Raw genomic sequence first — 14,796 nt, forward strand, 5'->3', positions numbered from 1 at the left:
TACATCAATTTAAAGAATATCTTAAAAGTCTTTTAATTTTAAGAAATGGAATAGATGGAAATCTGATCATGTCTGATTTTATTAAAGTGATGTGGAATTGAATCTTGTAGAACCACTTCAGTTTATGGCAAAAAAAATCTGACCACAATGGAAAGGTTCAGGTACACTCTCAGTCTCTTTAATACACGTTCTCTCCTGTTAAATGCCTAGCATTCCCAAAGGTAAATGGTAAAGCACTTTCTTCACTATTTTCAGAAAGCAAACATTTTAGATTTCTAATCTTAGCACAATGACTTCATCTTCAAACTAAATTCTGTATAACACAGGCATGTGAAAATATACCTACAATGTGATTCTACCAAGATATTAGGTTTCATTTTTGGGGAGTAAGTTTGAAAATTGTGTTACATATAAAAGCCAATAAGTAAACTTTATAAAAGAAACCATTTGAAAGAAGGGATTCTCCTATATAAATTAAATGATTTTTAAATGTATATTAGCCTTTATTCTTTATTCCATAGATGCTTAAGTGAATGAATGTCACAAATGCAAATTCAGATTTTTAAGGAAGTTTTTAAACTAACCTGTTTTTCCAGAAACCTGGTTTGGACTAGGTTTGATAAAGTCTAAGGGAAATACTGGGCTCACTATATTAAAGAATTAAACTTTAATTCTAAGTTATGTAGATCTTTGAGGACAGAAACAACTTATATTGAAACTATGATTTGGCTGGTAAGTTTCTATTTAAATGTCTTCAGATGATTCAACGCTTTCTTTCAAACAACTAAGAAACAAAAAACATTATGTGTACTTAAATATATCAAAGTGAATCATATTTTAATCAAGTGTTTTAAATCACTGTAAATCTGAACTCTAAAAAATTTTAATGACACTATAAAAAAGTCTGTTTCATTTTTATTTATCAGTTACATTTAATCTTAGTTTTCTCAATACACACTTCAATGATATTCTGTGTCAACAAAGAGTTTCAAGTGAATGATACACTCTATGTTATTCAGAAAAAATAGCAAGAGTTTGGAGAATTTTACAATTTAAGATAATTAAAGCAATCAAAATACAAACCTTCGTAGAGAAAGGTTATTGTGGGAAGCCTTCAGAGAAGGATGTTTGTCAAAGTTTAAAAAGTCTAATTTTTTAACAGAATGCAGAGAAAAAATCTCCTGGGAGAAAAATCTCCCTTTTGAAATTCTCAGTTATTATGTATATTCAGGAGGTTTCAGAATGAGAGAAGTAAGCTAGGAAGGACATGGGGGCAGCCAGTGTCTACCAAACCTTGAAGAACCAGAGCTATGTGTCAGAGATCCTAATATTTGTTACAGAAAAGTCTGGAAGAAATCATGCTCCAGGTCAATGAAAGACAATCCACAACTTCAGCTGCTATTGTTAGTAGAAATTCTGTTCTTAGTAGAAACTCAGAAGAGTTAGAATTTGATAATAAGGAAATATATTCACATATCACTCACTCATACATGAATTAACAGTGCTAAGTGCTTTTCTGCTTAATTTAATACATTAATATTTTTCTAGGCAATTAAGTGTGTGCAGGAGATGGGATATTGGGAAAAGTACAAATTATAAGGCATACCAAACATTGTATTTTAAGTTCTATTCTTGGTCTAAGCTGTTTGCTACAAAAGATATCAATGGTAGACCATAAATCAGATAAGGATTAACTGTGCTGTGTTCATTTTTTAGCTATATTGCCTTGGGCATGCTATTAAACACCTCTGAAACTCAGTTACCCACACAGAATAAAAATTATTATAATGGTTTCCCTACAAGTTTATTTTAAGAATTAAAAATAATACTTGAGAAAACTAGCAGGAATTAGGCACATTACATATAGCTGATGATGAATTAGTGATCATGTTTTTTATTATTATTATTTTTGTTTATTAAAGTATAGTTGATATATAATGCTATACAAGTTACAGGTGTACAATAGAGTGATTCACAGTTTTTAAAGATGATACTCTATTTATAATCTCATCATGATCTTTTTCCCTCTGAATAGGTCCAACCCTTGTCATTCTATTCCAGAAAAGCTAATGAGATCTCTGCATATTTCTTCCTTGGTTTCACACCATTTTTTCTCATAGTAGAAACTCAAGGTGTTGAGTAATTTTTCTACCATTTGCCTGCCTTTTATTCTACTTAGGTTTCTAGTTTTGAAATTTAAGTGAGTCTTACTCAAAGTTCTGTTTTTCACACTTGGCCCTGATACTCTGGATAAATTTCAATCTAAAATTTTGCTTCACAGGGATCTCCTCTGGGTCTTTAGGTAATACCTTTCAAAAAAAATCACTTAATGTATTTTATCACAACTTTATAGTGCTGTCCTGTGCTGCCTCATGCCAAGACTTTACCTCAACTTGGTTTGTAATTTATTTCCTATTCCAGTAAAGATTTCTTTTATTTGGAAATGCTTTATGAAAAAACTCATGTCTAATCTTTGGCAAATTCTGGTTTTGTAGTAAATTTATTGCAGGTTCAATAAAATCTGAATACATGTAATAATCCTAATATTTATATTTTATAAATAATATAGCAGACATTCATCTGTAAGTCAGATTTTTTTTTTAATATATCACAGAGGGTGAATTTTGGAATCAAAGAGAAATAACCTGGGATTCTTAAATATCTCCGGTCAACAATTCTGACCCTTCTCTGTGCTTTCAATGGAACGAACTCTGTTTAATGGCTACACCTGACAGTAGCAATCCATTACAAGTGCTTTAAAAGCAGACATAAGTAAAACAACTTAACCACATCCATTGTTAATAATTGATGCTTATACATCATTGGCAACTATTGATTATAGGCTTAAAAGGAAGTTCTTTTTGTATTGACTTTGGAACTTCTGCCTTGCTATATAGGACTACAGCCACATGAACTTAATGGAAGTGTGTCACAATTCTAAAAAAAAAAAAAAAGTCAAAGAAACAAGATGCAATTGAGTCTTCTGTGGACTAGAAACAGGCTGTCCTTGAAAAGATGTTACAAAATGATTCCCTTGACATTAAAAAAAAACCCAAAAAACAGCTGACTGTTGTTACTAAGGGTACAATTAAATTGAGAACTGTTTTATTCTAGAAGTTTTAAATATGTGCATTCTATGTTTTAGATAAATATGAATTGAAGCTGAATTTTATCAACTGTTTACAATACCAGTCATGCTGTCTGAAATATTTTCATTTCAATTATTTTCCTCATGACTTCAAACACTTTAATTCTGTGAAGTAACAGCGGCTTGCTGATATACTAATGAAACAGTGGGACCACTATGAGATGGTCTCCATGCTTACTGTGGCTACTTGCTGTGAGAAATTATACAAATAATAGGAGAGGAAAGAGTTAAAAGGGAGAACACACTAGGACAAATAATATTTCTGTGATATAAGAAATCCTAAATTGAGTCCTAATTTGAACAATTATAGTTACATTCCAATGTTGGAGATATTGATAACTAGCTTGCAACACCAACTTTGCACAATGTTTGTTGTTTCCTACATGCAAAATAAGTGAAGTAAAAATTTGTCTTAATTCTCTAATAGGATGTCATGAATAGTAAATGACAACATATATGTAGAAGCAAACTGAAAAGTGTGAAAATTAAAAAAAAAAAAAAACAGTGAAAGGTGGGGGCTTATTATTTCCTTAGACTTAAGATAGAGAAGATATGATGGACAATGACAAATACAAGGATGTTGGTTAAAAGCAATTTAAAAAGTGGTTTTAATATGTGAATACAGTCATCAATAGTTCTGAATGTCAACCTGTCAAGAAAAAGTCTCTGGAGGAAGATGAACTAAAATATTTACACCAAGCTGTTTCTCTGTCAGTAACTTATCCTGTTTGGAACATAAGCAGACTAATAAAGTATGTGTTTTGTTTGCTTGGGAATTGTGCCCTTTCATTATATGCACAAAGTAAATTTGTAATAGTTTATTGAGTGACATTAGAAATTTCAGCCAAGTTCAAAATCATCAAAACTGTTATTTCTAAGAGCAAGTAGATTCAAAATCTATTGTCTCTCTTTGCCAAAGTATCAAAATGTTCCTTCCTGGTGCATCACTTACTACACTTTGGGAGCATTATTTATACATGTATCATATATAATCCACTTTTGGAACCCGGACTAATTTTAAATGCATCATCCCCCTATTTTTTTTTATATCTGTTGAGTACTCTTTCCAGGCAAGGCAAATAACACCTGAAAATAATTTTTTAATCTCTCAGAATTGGAAATATGCCACACAGAATACATTTACAGACACGATTGCTAGATAAAAGCATTTGGTCATTCTGCTTATAGTAAGAAAATTAAACTTATGGGCTAAAAACTTGTGATATGCCATTTGTAGTACATGCAACATATACTGTAACCTCTGACATACTGTAAAAAAGAATTATTAAAAATGAGCAACTCAGGGCAGAAAACAGGAAAAAAAGTCAGGTGAGAATTTCCTTTGGTTCAACTTTTCATTAAAATCAAATGTTTGTTACAATTAAATTTTAAGACAAAATCCCACAGATTATATGCCTCATATCGTGAAAAGATATTGAGAACAGACCATAAAAAACTGCCAACATCTTAAAAAATAACTATGAAAAAAGGTTTCAGTTTGAATTAAAGGCTAAGAGTGTCACTTAATAGTTTTTAAAAAAGCAACTCCCTTTTCTTTATATTCCTCTAATCAAAATTGTACAAATATTTCACAACATGATGTAAATAAGTAGAAAACAACAGATTTTATTCTTTCTTTGGCAAGGAAAAGTATTTGGTAAAAACAATTTACCCCATTTTTAAAAGATTATGACTGTGAAATATCATTTATAAGTTAAATAATAGAGCTAGGAGTTTGATATCATGGTTTTACTAAAAGGAAAAGTCATTGGGTATTGTAAAAAAATTATGATAGCATTAAGCCATCATTCCTTAAACCATGAATCATTTGTCCCAGAAGCATGCAATGTGATTTTGTACTAATTTTTTGCATAATAGGGAATTTATCAACATATCTACCACAATTATTGCCATTTTATTTTTACCATATTTCAAATATTTCCTATGGTTTACATACTAAATATGTTAGCTCATTTAATCTTATATCAAGTTGACAAGAGTTTATATCACTTTACATTGGAGGAAATGTGAACTTATAGAGATGAAGTAACTTTGTTATTGTTATAGAGATTGAAAGTTGGAGAACAGATGTAAATCCAGATGCACTGACTAAATTGTCTTGAGGCACTATATTGTATGTTTCCTTCTTTTTTGGAAAATGGATCTTGCCATCAGGACCAATCATTTCTAGAATGATAGCTCTAAAAATAAGGGAGAAACTAAGCATGATCGTAGTAAGTACTTCTTTAACACGAGGCTGAGGAGTATGCTTCAGTAAACATTAACAAGATAAAAGAATTTTAATACGGACAATATGTGTAACTGCATACGTGACATCAAAATTTCCACCCCGAAAGCCAACTCAAGCTAAACCTGTCCAAAATAACTATCTTGACTTACTCACCATCTACACCAATATTTTTCCTCACCTATGTTTTCTCTTAACAAATGAGTACATTATTCACATAGGTCCTCAAGAGACAAGGAATGCTGAAAACAGTTATCTTTTTCTAAGAAGTTGCACCCCAAAAGATAACATTATGAAACAAAGAACATAAATCTTTGGTAGACAGCAAGCTGTCTCTGGATTTTCTTACTCCTCTGGCCAACAAATATCAATGTGCAGATACTTGCTGCACCCAGAGCACCCTCACACTCTTCTCCAAACAAGCCATAGTTCCATTTAGTTATTTTATTTGGTTCAAAGATCAAGAAATTTAAATTATGAGAACTACTCCCCTTCACATTTAAATGCAGCTGCATATAATCTGGTATTCTATAAATGGGAAGTCAGTTTATCTGTCTACATTTTTTCCCACTACAGACACTCATAAACTAGTGCCCATTGGTGGCACAGGGGAACCATAACTGAAGTAAACACCATCAGGAAACATAAGAAAAAAACACAGTATCACTGGTCCATGACAATGATAGACTCCTGTTGGAGGATCCTGCTTTAAAGTTCCCTGCGAATCCCTTGATTCTGCTTTCCAGGAGGAATTTTTCTCTCTATTGTCCTTCATGTTTCAGACTTAACAGTAAGAGGTTTTCCCTGTCCATTTTCCTCCATATTTAAGGTGGGTGTCAGGAATGAAATCTCTTGGGGAGACTTAGGTTCTTTAAGTTTGGGGACTCAAGGGTTAAGACTCAAATATTCAACAAATGTCAGTGACAATGTGGGAGAAAAGGGAACCCTCCTACACTGTTGATGGGGATGTAAACTGAAACTAGTTCAAAAAGATACATGCACACACCCCAAATTTCATAGCAGCATTATTTACACCTACCAAGGTATGGAAACAACCTAACCATCCATCAACAGATAAATGGATAAAGAAGCTGTGGTATATGTACAATGGAATACTACTTGGGCATAAAAAAGAATGGAATTCTGCCATTTGCAACAACATGGATGGACTGGGGGGGCATTATGCCAAGTGAAATAAGTCAGACAGAAAAATACAAATACTGTTTGATAATCACTTATGTGCAGAATCTAAAAAAATACAACAAACTAGTGAATAAGACAAAAAAGAAGCAGACTCACAGATACAGAGAATAAACTAATGGTTACCAGTGGGGAGACGGGAAGGGAGAGAGGCAATATAGGTGTAGGAGATTTTTTTTAAAAGGTTTATGATGGGATTATATGAAATCAGGTATGTGAAACTTTTGAAAATTATAAAGCATTGCAGAAGTTAAAGAATCTTTCACTCAATAAAAAATAAAAGAGTCAAATATTCAAAGCTTTTTAAATCAGTAACTTATTTGACAACATAATTTTCTCAAAAATTCAGTGGGACTGAGATCCATTTATTTATAGTTAGTTTTTTGAGCCAATAACCACACAAAAATCTTTTCCAGAGAAAACTTCTAAAACTGATTTATGTCTCTGTATTTAACTTCCTTGGTTATTGCTCTCAAATTAATATGCATCTTGAGGCTGCCTGAAAGAATGAGTTTGAATTGGAAGGCCCTATTCTTAATCTACTCTTGGAGGTATAAATCTGAATGGTCCTATGCCATCCAAATCCTTTTTCAATCACATCTTTTACTTTTGAGGACTAGAAATAGTTGACTTTCCAAATATTGGAGGCCCCAAGATTTTGGATCCTTTTTATTAGCTTCATTATTTGCTATCAGACTTGCTCATGTCTTGCCTGAGCTCATTTCTTTAATACCTTGCTGAACTCAGCCAGTTAAGAGCAAATGCACACTCAACATTTCTTTAATGTTTAAAAAAAAATGATATTTATATACTATAAAATATAACTACACATCACCAAGGAATCGACCAAAGCTTAGTTAGGTGAAGCAAAAGTAAACATTTCTTCTGCATTGGTCCAGTATGAACCCACTCCACCCCCAATTTTCTGTGAACTGTCCTTTTTTTTTCAAATTTATTATGTTTTTTATTGAAGTATAGCCAGTTACAATGTGTCAATTTCTGGTATAGGGCATAATGTCTCACTCATGGGTATATATACATATACTTGTTTTCATATTCTTTTTCATTAAGGGTTACTACAAGATATTGAATATAGTTCCCTGTGCTATACAGAAGAAATTTGTTTTTCATCTGTTTTTATACACAGTAGTTAATATCTGCAAATCTCAAAGACATAGTAAACAATCTTATGGTTACCTGGAGTAGGAAGGGATAAATTTGAGGGTCTGAGATCTGTAAATGCTTCAACTATCTGTCTCAAATGTTTTCCCATAGAGCCTTAGTCTCAGAAGGTAACCTGGTCAACTTTGCATCTCTTGCACTTTTACCAAGCAGGAGGTTCTGTCTCCAAATTTCCAGGTCTATTACCAATTTCCTCTCTGCCTAGTGAACAACCTCTAACAGAGGCTGCTCTTTTTTTTTTTAGAATTTTTAATTTTTGTTGTTACAACAGCATCTGATTTGGTTACCAATATATGTATTATTTAAAATAAAATTAGCAGCTGTAACAATAAAGAGAAAATAAAAATTTTAGTAAACTACTCTATTTCAGAGATCTTAGTCTGATTTGTCATCGATGTATCCCAAGTACCCTAGCTTATTTACAATATTGACTTACTTATCCAGATTCAAATTATAAAAATTATTGAGTATGTTGGCTTACATAGATGAATAAACAGGAAATTAGGCCAAGAATATCATGCCAATAGTAGAAATGAAAATCCATGGATGTTGGTACCTGTATATATAATTATTTAGTTCAGTTAATGATTTTGTTATTTAAAAACACTTCAGTGAAGCATTTTGTGAATTAGTAAGGGAAACAAAAGTGTATTAACAGTGACTATTCAAAAGGAAGAAAAATGACCAAAAAAGAGGAAAACTAAAATAAATTCTAAAACTGTCAATAAAACAGCAGGGTAAATCTATGTCCTGGGTGACATTACTTCTGTAACATCTCTTCAGTAACAAAGAGTGTTTCTGAATTCATAAAATACTCAGTTGGTAAACCAGTCATTTTGATAACTGCATTGATTGGCTTTCTTTGCCTGTGATTACAACAGTTTCCCCAAACTTAAAATATAAAGCTGTTTTATATATAGGACATTTCTCATGTACATCTGCTCAGTATATCTTTATCAACATTAATTTAACAAAAGAGAGTATAACCTACTTTGTTTTTAGTGTACTCTACATTTTCCTCAGGAAACCCCAAAACATCAAAGAAACACACAACACAAAATATAACTAATATGATGAGAAATATTAATTTTGGAAGCAAATGTAAATATGTTATATTTTAGAGGTGAAGACTTAAAAATGTTAACCATTTTCTTACCTATACAACAAAATGATTAAATAAATGATAGTGCATCCCTTGAAGCGACAGTATTCAGGTATTTAAAATAACATAGTTTACAATATTTAACCACATGAAGATGACTGAAACAGAATATTAAAGTGAAAAATGTAAGCTAAAATATGTATGTATATATATTTGTATTACATATAGTATATGTATTATATATAAAGTACAGTATATACACTATGGATACTATATATTGTATTATATTACAATAAGTGATATATGCAATACATATGACATAAACACACTTTCATGATAAAAGTGCAGAAAGAAGGTATTTTGTGTATGTGTGTACACATGTGTTGTGTATGTGATGTCTGATGACAATGGGATGATTGCTTATTTTGTTTTTCATCTTTTTTAACTACTGCATTTTATAAGTTATTAAAATTAGACCACTCAAAAATATACACACATAATTCAATTCAATATAATTATTTTTAACTGTTTGTCAGGCGTTTTCTTGATGCTCAGACTAGAACTGAAGATGAATAGGAGGACGAAAAATGGAAAGGAATGGAAAGGAAATGCCATATACTCAGCACTTAACAAATAATAGATACCCTAGGAATTTAAATTTCAACAAATAAATGTAAGAAATTTGTATGGGAATGTGGGACCATAAGTGTTATGACAAGCAATGTATTAAGCACATTATCCATTTTATCTAAATCTGTCTTTGCCATCACCATATGAAATTAATTTTATTATTCCAGTTTTAACAGATGAGGAAATGATAGATTAACATACTTGTCAAAGTTGGCTAGCTAGTTAAGAGGGTGACTATGACTTTGATTCTAATTCTCTTCATCTCCAAAAACTGTGTACTGTTCTTGTGGATCTCAAAGACACAGTTCGCAAGAAAGACAAATAATGCTTTGTTACTAATACTATAAACAGGCAAAGTTCTATGAAAGTACAGATTAAAGGGAGGTAAATTCTGGAGTAAATGGATCCATGATTGCTGTCAGAGTGGGGTGGGGAGGAAGGCAGAGAAATGCTGTCTGATCTGTGTCTTCAAAGGTAGGATGAGCAAATTTTAGCAAGCATGGTGAGGGACATAAGACCTCCAGCCAGCACAAAAGCATCAGCAGAGATCCAGGAATTCAGGACTGGGGGTAGGGAGTTATCCACAGGTTATGTTAAGGGTGAAAACTCTGGCTCCAAACAAAGCTCCACCCCTCCACCCAACATACAACTTCTACCATCTTTCTTTCTAGCTGATATCTCCATATTTCACCTTTTTATATAGCATCAATATATCTTCACCTTTCATTATAAAGTGTTAACCATATTTGACTAAGCTCTACTGTGAAATTCTCAAAAACTGGAAATGTGTGTGTTGATCTGTATTCAGCCAAATGAGATATGGCTAAGGATGGAAAAATATTTAGGATAAGTAAAAACAGTTACATTTTTTTACCTCAATCCAAACAGGAAAAAAAAAAGTTTAATTAGTTATCTCTCTAGCTTTAAAAATAATTTTTTTAAAAGGAGAGCAAGTACCTATTATTGAATACATGCTTTTAAATTATATTTAAAAATCTTCCTATCATAAGCAATTATTCAGATAGTTTAATTTATCCACTGACTTTCGTTTAATGAAATTTCACTTTTTACTCCAATGTTTCTTAACCCAATGCTTATCAAATTTTCTCTATAGTTTTATTTAATATAATTTGAAAATTTTAAATACACTAATAAATTTAATAATAAATACCCATAGGTTAAAAAAAATAACATTGAGAATTACTGAAAGATTTCTGAAAACCTGACCAAAATTTTATGATTTTATGAGAATGGCTCTTTTTATAAATAGACAAAGAATATGTATGTGATGTGTGTGTGTGTGTGTGTGTGTGTGTGTGTGTGTGTACGTGTGTATTCCCATCCAATTTAGGGGCCTGTACTTCCTCTCAGTTACGCCTTAAGACTTGCCTCAGAAACCTTTCAATGTGGGTTACTCTACTCAAAGTAGCCCTCGTACTGTCAAAATGATGTTCCATCTGTCATGGGAAGAAGCTTTTGTTTTAATGTATTTAAGTATTTGTATGTATGTATGGATTCTCTTTGGATTATTTTATGTCATCTAATACAATGATATTATGCAGTGAATAAAATACACTGGAATAAACTAAAACCTACATATTCATGCTTAAGTTTTTTTTTTTCTCATGAAATTTTTTCATTAAAGAATGCTTATTTTCTTAGCTATGTTATATTCAGAGTTTTACCATTTACATAACTTTTTCACTCTATGAAAATTGCTATATATAGTAAAACTAAAAGTTCTACCGTATAAACGGTGTGAGCTCTTACATAAACATGTATAGTTAAAACTAAATTGGTTTAATATCGTGGAAATAGATGAGTGGTGTCTTTGTTTTTGCTTTTGCTTTTTGAGTGAGATGAAGAACTTCTGCAGCATTCTCCTCAATCAAGAAAGTATACTGGACATACAAATTAATATTTTGAACTTTAGAGAATTTTAACTGCTAAGATAATTATTGTAACTTTTGATGGATTAAACTTTAGTACTGACTCAGGTTTTAAAAGACTTGACCCTAAAATCAAATTTATTTTCAATTCCTGTTTAATGACTATATTTAGAATTTATTGCTTAATTGCATCACACATCAATGCATTTTGCATTTTGATTAGGTAGTAGTTTTATGTGATTCTCTGAATCATTTGATTAGACATCCATGGAACAACTAAACCACACCCATTAACTCCACAAAAGACAAAACTCTCATTTCCTATATTGTGTTTGTAAAACTAACTTGTCTTCACAGAGACTTTCTTTGTATTTCTTTGTATGCTTAGCATTGTACCATCCAGAAAAATTTTTGGCGAGTTTCATCACCTTGAATTGTATTTCTGATCTCTATTTATCAGTTCTTTACTCATCAATTCCAATCCTTAATGTGTATAGCAACTCATTTAACAGCTTGAATGTTGTAATAAGATCTACTGAGTTAAGGATATTGCTAGTCTCACTTTAAAATTTTGAGATGTAGACAGATATGAATTATTAGATATCATGTATTATATGACTGCATATAAATGATTATTATATATTTAAGTATAATAAACATGTAGTATATATAATTATAAGCAATCATATGCATATGATTATCTATCTGCATAAGATCTATCTGTCTAAAACTACATCTGTGCATTATATCTTCCCTGTCTAAAATCTCACAAAATGTCATCCAGTGGTTCTATCATTTTGATTATTTGGACCCTGTTATGGACATTTCTGACAAAATGTAATACAGACTCTGAGCAGAATTCAGTTGTCCGTACAGAAGAATGTTATACACACAGTTTATATGAAAATGAGTGTATCCAAGATACCTGCTCACTATTTAGTGAGAAAACATAAATTTAAATGGAGAGAGGTAAACCTCATAACTTTCATCCCTTTACTATTGAAAGATTATCCAGGAAAAGAGTAGGATGATAGAAGTGATGCAACAATTTCCACTCTCAGTTTTTTGAAAGTCTCTCTCAAACACATTTACAACATATTAAATTTAGATTTTTAGATCTTAAAAAAATACCATGTGTAGATTACATTTTCTTGTGGACCTGTGACAGAATCAGGTTAAACAAGTCATATTTCATATTGAATACAAAACAGGGACTCTCATTTTCCAGCCTGTCTTGAGCTGATAATAGTTGTGAAACACATTATAAGACTACAACGTGAGGAAACAGACCTTGATTTTGAATTTCCTTTGTGCTCTAGCAATGGGGCATAATGTTCAGTTATGCTGTTATGAGATATCACTTGCACAGCTTATCTTAAAAAAAATCCTCTAGTAATATTATTAAGAATAAGTTACACCACATGTATTCTATACTCAAATTGAAATTCATTCAATAGTATTTAGAAAACTTCAGGCTATTTCAGATTTTTATTTTCCATTGATTTGTTTTTCTTATAGCTTTTTTTCCCTCCCAAACAGAGTTTAAATAAAAAAAAAAAACGGGAGGAAATTTTTTAAATAAAATAACACTTTCAAGGGATTATCTATCATTAACATTGTACTCTAGATCCTTGTGAGGTTAGATGATTTCCATCAGAAATTATATTTTTCATATTCAGTTATATTTCACTGTTGACTGTGTGATACCTTAGTGGTAGTGGAGGAATATAATTAGAGAACACAGCAATAGAAAATCACTAATGGGATAATACTCTTTGCAACTGTCAGCAGTTTTTCACTTTTCACGTGAGGATGGGTTTGCTAATTGGATTAAGTCTGTGTCTAACTGTAACCTCAGCAAGCATCAGTTAAAGAAAGAATTGCCATGTCATACCTGGGTTGTGCACTAGGTGGTGAAGTGCATAGTTAATAATCATTTAAAGCACAGCCTATGTGCCTAATTATGCCTATTTGTTTGATTAAAAATCTGCTTATCAAGGCTAATTGTTCAACAAAATCTTCAGGGATATCTGGAGTAACCACTTATAGTATCTGAACTAGAGGTGGATTAAAGGTGTCATCAAATGTTTTAGCTTTTAGGCAACAAAACTGCAGCTGATTTTACAGGCTTTTTTAAAAAAAGGAGTGCAAATACTGAGTTTTAGTGTAAGAGGACAGAATAGAATTACAGTGTCATTCAGAATATTTTTAGTGATGAAATCCATATGGGATGCAAAAAAGAAAAATACAGAGGAGTACCTGCTGAGTGTGGAATCTATTTGTGAGCTAATTTTGTGTCTATGAATAATTTAATGATACTATAGTAGAGAATATATGCCAATATCAATGAACTCTATTTTAAAAACTTTTGGACAACATCTCCGGGGTCCTTCCATCTACATGGGGCCAAATGACTTAGGTTTTAGCCAGTGAAAAGAGAGGCTGGCCCTTAAAATATCCCTTGATGTCCTACAAAAGATCTCTCTTTGGTCATTGGCTAGGGACATGCATAGCTTCAAGTGGAGTGTACTCAAGTCTTACATCATGACCAAACCATCAGATGGGTAAAACTAAGTTCCAAATGTTTGCATGCAGCAGAGATGCTTTCCCACCTCCACAGTCAGCCCACATACGGTATGTGTGCAGTGACAGACAGACCTTTCTTACATGTCAAATTAGTACACTAACACCTGGGAAATAAGAATTCTGAAAAACACATTTGGTAGTTAATATAGTTTGAAGTTTCCTCTGCAACTTGAGAGGTACTGAAACTGGTAGTTTCTTTTCTTCCCCAGTTAGTGGAGAACTGTGAGACTTCTGTTGAAAATATAAATTCCTTTTTTAATCTACACTGTTCCAGCCTCCATTGTGGTCAGCTGTAAAAGAGTTAAAATCCTAGGTAAATGTGAAATAACTCAGCTGGATAATTCAGTGCCCTGGACACAGTTGATTGACTTAGAACAATCACTAGTGATATGAACATTGTAGCCCCCACTTTATTTGACCTTCAGGATGGTTTACTTGCTGGTGTTCATGCTCAGGCTCAACACTCTTGAGCAGCAGCAGCAGCATGTACAAACTCAAGAAATGAGTGTTTACCTCTCCTTCACATTTTTTATTTCATCCTTTGTGGGCTTTCATTCTCGAACATCTAGCATCAAAATGAGAAGCTCAAGTTTATTCCTACTATGAGCTTTTAGAGATATTAGAAGACAGACATGTTACCATGCACTTAGTCAATTCAGTTTGGCCACCCTGTGGTCGCCACCCAGCTGAAGCTCCAAGTAATACGCCACTGGGTAGCATGGTTTCATTAATAAAATGTAAGCAGCATGCTACAATTAAATATCTATTAAATATATGATGTTTTAACTCACGATTCTTATTTTATCTAAAC

Source organism: Camelus bactrianus, unplaced genomic scaffold (assembly GCF_048773025.1).
Source record: "Camelus bactrianus isolate YW-2024 breed Bactrian camel unplaced genomic scaffold, ASM4877302v1 HiC_scaffold_43, whole genome shotgun sequence".
In the NCBI taxonomy this organism is placed as follows: domain Eukaryota; kingdom Metazoa; phylum Chordata; class Mammalia; order Artiodactyla; family Camelidae; genus Camelus; species Camelus bactrianus.